The sequence below is a fragment of the Thalia democratica genome, unplaced genomic scaffold (assembly GCF_965202585.1).
Source record: "Thalia democratica unplaced genomic scaffold, ktThaDemo2.hap1.1 HAP1_SCAFFOLD_596, whole genome shotgun sequence".
NCBI lineage: Eukaryota > Metazoa > Chordata > Thaliacea > Salpida > Salpidae > Thalia > Thalia democratica.
Window position 1 is genome coordinate 27,501 of NW_028139612.1, and position 10,000 is coordinate 37,500.

The 10,000-nt window shown below is 30.3% G+C and overlaps 3 non-coding genes across 3 annotated transcripts; all 3 read left to right on the forward strand.

Annotated features, from left to right (window-relative positions):
• Positions 1 to 1,217: 1,217 nt before the first annotated feature.
• Positions 1,218 to 1,336, forward strand: LOC145846734 (5S ribosomal RNA). The gene has a single exon (XR_014370870.1). It is a non-coding gene; the product is annotated as a 5S ribosomal RNA (ribosomal RNA).
• Positions 1,337 to 4,095: 2,759 nt separating this feature from the next.
• LOC145846739 (5S ribosomal RNA) lies at positions 4,096 to 4,214 on the forward strand. The gene has a single exon (XR_014370871.1). It is a non-coding gene; the product is annotated as a 5S ribosomal RNA (ribosomal RNA).
• Positions 4,215 to 8,094: 3,880 nt separating this feature from the next.
• LOC145846730 (small subunit ribosomal RNA) lies at positions 8,095 to 9,902 on the forward strand. The gene has a single exon (XR_014370866.1). It is a non-coding gene; the product is annotated as a small subunit ribosomal RNA (ribosomal RNA).
• The last annotated feature ends 98 nt before the right edge of the window (positions 9,903 to 10,000 follow it).

Sequence of the window (10,000 nt, forward strand, 5' to 3'; positions counted from 1 at the left end):
AAAATAAAAAGTCGAAATTCGAAAAAAGAAGAAAAGTGGTCCTTTTCTAGGAGTTTTTTATTCCCAAAAAATGGGTCGATGTCCCCGTAACCCCTAAAAAAAGGGGGTCGAAATAACATTTTTTCATCATGCTTCAAATGGGCTGAAAAATTTTTTACGGGGTCTCTGGACCAAACAAAAACGATCTGTCGAGTCAGAATTCCAAAAATCGAAAATTCCCGAAATTTCTGTACTTAAGAGGCGGGGCGCCCACTATCGACAAAAGTGTGCCAAAACCCACAAACGTTGTGTTACGCGCGCTAAGATAAATACAAGCCTGATTGCTGAAAATGTATTCTATTTGAATAAGGTAAGTATCAACACCAAGGAAGCAATTCCTTTATTATAAACTCATACTCTGACATTGCGCTAATATTGCTCGTGAATTGTTATTTAGTTTAAAAGTATAATTTATATTACTTTTATTTTATTTTAATTCTATATAATAACTATTTTATATTTTTATTAAAAAATTTCTTGTTTAGTTTCCAAGCAACCACAGTTACGTTTATATGTTTAATTCTATTGTATTCTATATTTATCGATAATTTAATAAATGTTTTAAAAGACTATTCTGGTTTTCCACGCTCTCTTCAAAAATGTGAGTTCTTTTAATTCTTCCACTTAATTATTCATTTTAAAGTAAAACAACTAGTTATACATATTATTATATTATAATGTATGTGTATTATATACTATTATTTTATAACATAAACATAGTTGAGTTATTAAATTAAACGTCAAATATTTTATTACCTAAAATTAAGTTAATCGTAAAATCTGATGTAGTATGAGATATTCTTTAGAAACTAACTATAAATATTCTTGAAGTAAAACAATACAATCTATAAATAGAACAATGAGAAATAGTAAAACAAACTAAACACAACATGTTTATTTTAACATTATTTTTTAATTAGTTTAATCACTTACTTCTAATCATAGTATTTAATATAGAATATAGTCAACAATCTTTTAAACAAAGTCTTAAATAAAGTTACAGGGAGTAATTGTAATTAAAACACCAAAAAAAAAAGGTTTTAATAAAAAAAATAATTACATCAAGTTAAAATTTTATAAGGATTAATTTTAAAATATCAAATCGATTGTAAATCAAGTGCAAATAGGTTTTTTAAACAAACCGAAGGGTTTATAAAGGCTTGTAAACGCTCTCAAACGCCTACGACCATACCACACTGAGCACACCCCATCTCGTCCGATCTGGGAAGTTAAGCAGTGTCGGGCGTGGTTAGTACTTAGATGGGTGACCGCTTGGGAATACCACGTGCCGTAGGCTTTTGCTTTTTGAATTCATCTTTTTTGTACTATTTTTCTTTCTGACCTATTTATACTTATTACTCGTTTATTTACATTTCTTTAACGCTTAAAAGAAAAGTAAATTCTAGTTATTAGCAAATAAAAACTCAAGCCAATCAGATAACGTTATTTGCTGTTTAAACCAATTAGAGCGCTAAAAAAGTGGTTTGACCAGTTTGAGATATCGAAAAAAAAATGGCACCATCTTGTAGAGTACAATTTTCTGAGTTAAAATTAATACAATTAGTCTTTTATACTAAAACTTTAAAGTTTTTTTGTCCAAAAACAAATAAAAGCGTGGCTACTTGAAAAATCAAACGAAAATAAATTTTGCACTTTTGTATTGTGAGTCATAATAAGTTATTTACTGTTACCAACAGATACTAGCAAAAGCTTTTTAAAGTTTTGTATTAACTTAATGTATTTGTAATTACTTTTACTTAATAGAAACTATTGAATTACGTTTACTTAGTTTACTTTTGTATGTGTATTAAATATATAGCAATTTTGTTTGAATAAGGACTATTAAACTATTAAAAGAAAACTATCAAAGTTTACTAACTCAAAAGCTAAATCTTAGTTTTATTGTTATAAACATTTATGTTGTAATTTACTAATAACTAAATGAGTTTATTTCAAACAAAAAGATTTAAATAATGTTATGTTATGTCAAGCCTACTATATGAGGTATATAGGTATATAAGGTATACAAGCTTATGTTTGAAAATTATAATAAGAAAAATAAAAATAAATACTTAGTTGGTAAAATTTGTATGTTTTAATATGCAAATTAGAGTTAGTATAGAAGTTTTTTTTTAAATATAATAAATATAAATATTTAGTTACTAATAATAAACTAAAATACCAATTTTGTAGTTATTACAAAAAAAAAACTTATCTTACTTAAAGTTCACTGTAATTGAAATATTATACAAAAGCTTCATAATTATAAGCTTTGAATAACTTTACTTCATAAAAAGTTAGTGTTTTGTGTATTGACTTTATGATTATTTTATTTTAGTAACTGTTAGTTTTATACTTTAATAAAAGAAATATGGTTAACAAGTAAGTTAAAAATGAAAGAAGCATAAAAAAACACACTAATTAACTGCTTATTCAATAGTTTGATTATTTAATTATTTTTCTGTTATATAGTTTAATCGTATTGTATAAAAAATACAGAGAGTTCAAATACATAGTTTTTTTTTCTAAGAAAATTTAATTCTTTAATAATAAGTAGTAATTTAAATAAAAAATAATACAAATAAAGTTATACAATATATATACAATAGTTTGTCAAACTAGGCAAACACTACTAGGCAAAAAACAAACTAGGCAAAAAACCTACAAAGTAGGCCACCACTACAATCCAATGTTCCAACTGGAAATTCAATGAGATCGTTACTGTACTTGTGATGAACGTTGATAATCCCCAAGATTGTAAGTCGAAGGCCTTACCCAACCTAACCAGCGCACTGGTTTTCTTACAACTGAATTAATCAACATTTAATATTGAATATAATCATTATTGATAGATAGAGGAATGTTGACAATCAACAACAGATTGTAGGTCAAAGGCATTACTCGACCCAAGTACCCACAACCTAGATTGATCAACATTTATTAGATAGATTTGTTTATTGATAGATAGAGGAATATTGTCAATCCACAACAGATTGTAAGTCAAAGGCATTACTCGACCCAAGTACCCACAACCTAGATTGAACAACATTTGTTAGATAGATTAGTTAGATAGATAAATAGTACAGTATAATCTCAAAGAATTTGAAGCCCGAACATTGAACGATAGTGGTGTTTCGTGACGACTAGCGGGATTCGATCTCTCAACCTTCTGCTTATGAGTCAGCTGATAAGACCACTGACCCACCGCGCCACGACAAAGATAAAGAAATATTTTGCTATATAAATAGGTTGATTTTTCAGTGAACTTCAAGTGTCAATTTTTCAGTGTCAATTACAGTGAACTTCAAGTAAGATATACAACAGTATATATATTTCCGAGTCTGACTTTGAGTACTTTTTATATATTATTAACAAGATTTTTTAGGAGTAATATCTGTTTAGTTCTTTAATATATCTTTAAAATAATAATATTTTTTAAGGTGTTTAAAACTTTTAGAAGCTGTATGTAATGTCTTTTAGTTTAATAGTTCTTTAAATTAGTAAAAAAAAATAAACATGGTTGAGTTATCAAATTAAACAAAATAGAACGTCAAGTATTTAATTACTAAAATTAATTTAATTAAAAAAAATCTCAGGTAATCTAAAATGTCAGGAATTATTTAAAAATAAATATAAATTTAAAACTTATTATATTGAAAAGATTGATGAATAATACTCTTGAATGTATGCAATGTTTGTATTTGTAATGCAATAACATAAATGGATAGATCAATGACAAATTGTAAACATATTGTATTATTTTATTTTACGATTTTATTTTATTTATTTAATAATTCAATAAACTTTACTTCTACTTGTCCTGGTCTTAGGTAATTTATAGATAACAATAATTTAAACAAACACTTTTGTACAGTTACAATACAGTTTTAGTACAGTTTGGGAGTAACTGTTGATTAAAAAAACAAAAAAAAAGTTAATTCAGGTTAAAATTTTATAAGGAATAATTTTAAAATATCAAATCGATTGTAAATCAAGTGCAAATAGGTTTTTTAAACAAACCGAAGGGTTTATAAAGGCTTGTAAACGCTTTCAAACGCCTACGACCATACCACACTGAGCACACCCCATCTCGTCCGATCTGGGAAGTTAAGCAGTGTCGGGCGTGGTTAGTACTTAGATGGGTGACCGCTTGGGAATACCACGTGCCGTAGGCTTTTGCTTTTTGAATTCATCTTTTTTGAATATATTGTACTATTTTTCTTTCTGACCTATTTATACTTATTACTCGTTTATTTACATTTCTTTAACGCTTAAAAGAAAAGTAAATTCTAGTTATTAGCAAATAAAAACTCAAGCCTATCAGATAACGTTATTTGCTGTTTAAACCAATTAGAGCGCTAAAAAAGTGGTTTGACCAGTTTGAGATATCGAAAAAATAATGGCACCATCTTGTAGAGTACAATTTTCTGAGTTAAAATTAATACAATTAGTTTTTTTATACTAAAACTTTAAAGTCTTTTTGTCCACAAACAAATAAAAGCGTGGCTACTTGAAAAATCAAACGAAAATAAATTTTGCACTTTTGTATTGTGAGTCATAATAAGTTATTTACTGTTACCAACAGATACTAGCAAAAGCTTTTAAAAGTTTTGTATTAACTTAATGTATTTGTACTTAGTTTAAATTAATAGAGTTTATTTGGTTTACTTTATTATGTGTATTGAATGTGCTAGTATCTAAAAATAAATACAACTAAAACAAAACAAACAAGGAGAGTACTTGAATAGAACCAACACAATTTACAGACCAGTTGTGTACTAAATTTAAAGAAATTCTGAATAGTGAATATGCAATTATTATTATAAGTTCAAAGTTCAATTTAATTTAAATTAATGTATTTTGTAAATTGGTTTTATTTAATAGATAGTAGTGAATTACTTTATTTAATTTACTTTAGTATGTGTTGTATAACTTAATTTAAACCAGAAGCAAAACGGGATTATACTTTCAATAAACTACACAATTTACAGACCAGTTGTGTACTAAATAAAAAGCTATTGTGAATAGTGAATATGCAATTATTATTATAAGTTTATAAGTTCACAGTTTACAAAAGCTTTACAATTTAGTTATTATTTTGTTCATATTTGCATATCTAATTTATGAAAAGTTAGTGTTATGTGTTTTGGCTTTTTAATTTCTTTATTTGTACAACTGTTAGTTTTATATTCTAAAGAAACATTTTTAAATAAATATGTTTAACAAGTAACTTAAAAATGGAAGAAATATATTGTATATATTGAACTATTTATATTTATTCTAGCTATTTGCTTAGTGTATTTATTAATGTGATTATTTTATTTTGTTGTTTGTCTTATAGTTTAATCGTATTGTGTTGAAATATATTTAACAAATACAGAGGTTTAAAGTAAGTTTAAATGAAAATAAAATAAGACATATAGTTGAAATATAAGTTTAAAAAAATATTTTTTTTTATTTCTTTGTTTGTTTGATTGTTTGTTTATTATATAATCGCGACGTTTCATTTTATTACTTTTAAGCATACTAAATATAATAATAGGCATAGTTAGAGGAAAAATTCAATTAGTTTCTAACGTAATAAAAAAGTTTATTTCCACAAATAAATAAATACCTGAAAAATCAAATGAAAAATAAATTTCGCACTCTTGTATTGTGAGTCATAATAGGTTATTTACTGTTACCAACAGATACTAGCGAAGGCTTTTTAAAGTTCTATGTTAATTCAATGTATTTGTACTTAGTTTTATTAAAATGACAGTATTGATGGTTACGTTTATTAAGTATGTTTATTTAACGTTATGTAACTCAAGTAAAACCAGAAGCAAATAAGGAGACTACTTTCAATAAACTACACAATTTACATACCAATTGTATACTAAACTTAAAGCTATTCTATTCTATTTTATTCTTGATAGTTATTTTAAAGTTATTAAATTATACAAATGTATTTTATAAAGTAGTTTTATAAAGTTACTATAGTTTTTTTAACTTACTATAGTATGTGTTATATAACTTTAATTAAACTAGAAGCAAAAAGGGAGACTACTTTAAATAAACTACACAATTTATTGTTATATATAACTCTAATAAAACCAGAAGCAAAAAGGGAGACTACTTTAAATGAACTACACAATTTATTGTTATATATAACTCTAATAAAACCAGAAGCAAAAAGGGAGACTACTTTAAATGAACTACACAAATTAAAAATATATTATTATTTATAAATCAATCGTGTTGTGTTTCAAAATAAATTTTTCAAATAATGATTTACAAGTATTTATCAGTTATTTAGTTTTCTTTTTATAGTTTAGCCGTATTGTTTTATTTATTTGTTATTATCTTTATTTAATTGTTTGCTTATTATATTTATCGCCATGTGCTTAAAAAATAAAACAACTATAAAGATTTAAAAAGTAAGTTTAAATAAAAATAAAATGAAACATATAAAATAAATTTATGATTTTTTTATTATTATTATTATTTTTATTTAATTGTTTGCTTAACATATTTATCGCGATGTGCTTAAAAGAATAGAACAAATACAAAGGTTTAAATAAATAAAAATGTAAGTTTTAAATAAAATAAAATGAAACATACAAAATAAGCTTATGATTTTTTATTATCATTTTTATTATTTTTATTTCATTGTTTGTTTATTATATCTATCGCGATGTGCTTGAAAAATAAAACAACTATAAAGGTTTAAAAAGTAAGTTTAAATAAATATAAAATGAAACATATAAAATAAGCTTATGTTTGATTTTTTTATTTTATTTTTATTTAATTGTTTGCTTATTATATTTATCGCGATGTGCTTAAAAGAATAGAACAAATACAAAGGTTTAAATTGTAAGTTTTAAATAAAATAAAATGAAACATACAAAATAAGCTTATGATTTATTATTATTATTATTATTATTTTTATTTCATTGTTTGTTTATTATATCTATCGCGATGTGCTTAAAAAATAAAACAACTATAAAGGTTTAAAAGGAAGTTTAAATAAAGATAAAATGAAACATATAAAATAAGCTTTTGTTTGATTTTTTTATTTTATTTTTATTTATTTTTATTTAATTGTTTGTTTATTATATTTATCGCGATCTGCTTAAAAAAATAAAACGAGTATTAAGGTTTGAAAGGTAAGTTTAAATAAAAATAAAATGAAACATATAAAATAAGCTTATGTTTTTTTTTTTTTTTTATTATTATTATTATTTTCATTCAATTTTTTGTTTATTATATTTATCGCAATGTGCTTAAAACGATAAAACAAGTATAAAGATTTAAAAAGTAAGTTTAAATAAAAAATAATACAAATAAAGTTTATTTATAATAAACAAACATATTTAAAACATTAAAAAAAGTAGTTTATATATATTATTTTTTATTTATTTCTTTTAAACATATTAAATAAAGTATAAAAAAAGTATTAAAACATTTAAACGTAGCATAAATAAGCTTAAAACATTAAAATAATTGAAAAGAAACAAACAAATTGAAAAAAATCGGCAAAAAAAGTTCAACAGCAACATTTGAGCATCATACACGTATGCATTACTTTACACTAGTGAGAGAGACGTGTTTGTGCGTTCGGTCGACTTGGCGAGAAAGCGGGCTTAAAGCATTACTGTTTAGCACCCGAGGCGCGGCTATTGCAGCGGCGGCGAACGTGCTATGTAAACGCATTGGAGCAGCGTATGAAAAACTACAAGCGTCCAGCGGCGGTAGGCTTATAGCTTTGCGAAGTCGTCGAGACGAGTAGCCGACGCAGGCAGGCACGGCTCGAGGCGGGTAACTGCAGCAGACAGATGGCGTGTTGCTGCTGACGAGTTAACCGGCAGAAGGCAAACGGTTGGTCGGGAGAAAGAACAGTCAGTTGTATAGCTGCATGCTGCAGTCGACGCGGGCTGGCGCTTTAAACAGCAAAAGGCCGGCGCCGACTTTCAGTAACGTTCGCAAGGCTTTTAAGCCGAGTGATAGAAAAGGTCTGTATTTATACAGTAAAAACGCTCAGTCGAGCAACGGGTTTAAACGCCCTCGGATAGTTATCTGGTTGATCCTGCCAGTAGTCATATGCTTGTCTCAAAGATTAAGCCATGCAAGTGTAAGTACGAGCTCACGTACAGTGAAACTGCGAATGGCTCATTAAATCAGTTATGGTTCATTTGATTGTACGCTTTTACATGGATAACTGTGGCAATTCTAGAGCTAATACATGCGTAAAGCGCCGAACTGACGTGAGGCGCGCATTTATCAGACCAAAACTAACCGGCTTTCGGGTCGTTACAATGGTGACTCTGGATAAGCTTGCGGATCGCACGGCCTAGTGCTGGCGACATCTCATTAAAGCAACTGCCCTATCAACTATCGTCGGTACGGTATCGGCCTACCGAGGTTGTAACGGGTGACGGAGAATCAGGGTTCGATTCCGGAGAGGGAGCCTGAGAAACGGCTACCACATCCAAGGAAGGCAGCAGGCGCGCAAATTACCCATTCCCGGCTCGGGGAGGTAGTGACGAAAAATAACAATGCAGACCTCGTACGAGGTCCTGCAATTGGAATGAGTACACTTTAAACTTTTTAACGAGTATCCATTGGAGGGCAAGTCTGGTGCCAGCAGCCGCGGTAATTCCAGCTCCAAAAGTGTATATTTAAGTTGTTGCGGTTGAAAAGCTCGTAGTTGGATATAGGGACGGCGAGGTTGGTCGGTCGAAAGGCTAGCACTGGCCTCGTTGTTCTTGTTGGTCGGTGCCTTCGCGGTGCTCTTAACTGAGTGTTGCGGTGGTCCGGCAAGTTTACCTTGAAAAAATTAGAGTGTTCAAAGCAGGCTTTACGCTTGTATAATGTTGCATGGAATAATGGAATAGGACCTCGGTTCTATTTTGTTGGTTTTCGGAGCACGAGGTAATGATTAATAGGAACGGACGGGGGCATCCGTACTGTGCCGTTAGAGGTGAAATTCTTGGATCGGCGCAAGACGAACGACTGCGAAAGCATTTGCCAAGAATGTTTTCTTTAATCAAGAGCGAAAGTCAGAGGTTCGAAGACGATCAGATACCGTCCTAGTTCTGACCTTAAACGATGCCGACTAGCGATCGGGCAGTGTCGAACTTAAGAACTGTCCGGCAGCTTCCGGGAAACCAAAGTCTTTGGGTTCCGGGGGAAGTATGGTTGCAAAGCTGAAACTTAAAGGAATTGACGGAAGGGCACCACCAGGAGTGGAGCCTGCGGCTTAATTTGACTCAACACGGGAAATCTCACCCGGCCCGGACACAGCGAGGATTGACAGATTGAGAGCTCTTTCTTGATTCTGTGGGTGGTGGTGCATGGCCGTTCTTAGTTGGTGGAGCGATTTGTCTGGTTAATTCCGATAACGAACGAGACTCTTACTTGCTAAATAGCTGCTCGACCCATTGGGTCGGAGACAACTTCTTAGAGGGACTAGTGGCGTTTAGCCACACGAGATTGAGCAATAACAGGTCTGTGATGCCCTTAGATGTTCGGGGCCGCACGCGCGCTACACTGACCGGATCATCGTGTGTTCCCTAGGCCGAAAGGTCCGGGTAATCCGTTGAACCCCGGTCGTGCTAGGGATAGGGACTTGCAATTGTTTCCCTTGAACGAGGAATTCCCAGTAAGCGCGAGTCATTAGCTTGCGTTGATTACGTCCCTGCCCTTTGTACACACCGCCCGTCGCTACTACCGATTGAATGGTTTAGTGAGGTCCTCCGATTGAGCCTGGTACGTGCGGCAACGCACTCGCCGGTGTTCGAAAAGACGATCGAACTTGATCATTTAGAGGAAGTAAAAGTCGTAACAAGGTTTCCGTAGGTGAACCTGCGGAAGGATCATTAACGAATCGAAATTTGATTTCAAGCGACGTCTCTTCTTTTAAGAAGGGACCGAGCCCTGTAACTGTTATAGTTCGGTCGCGTTGCTTCCTGACAGCGGG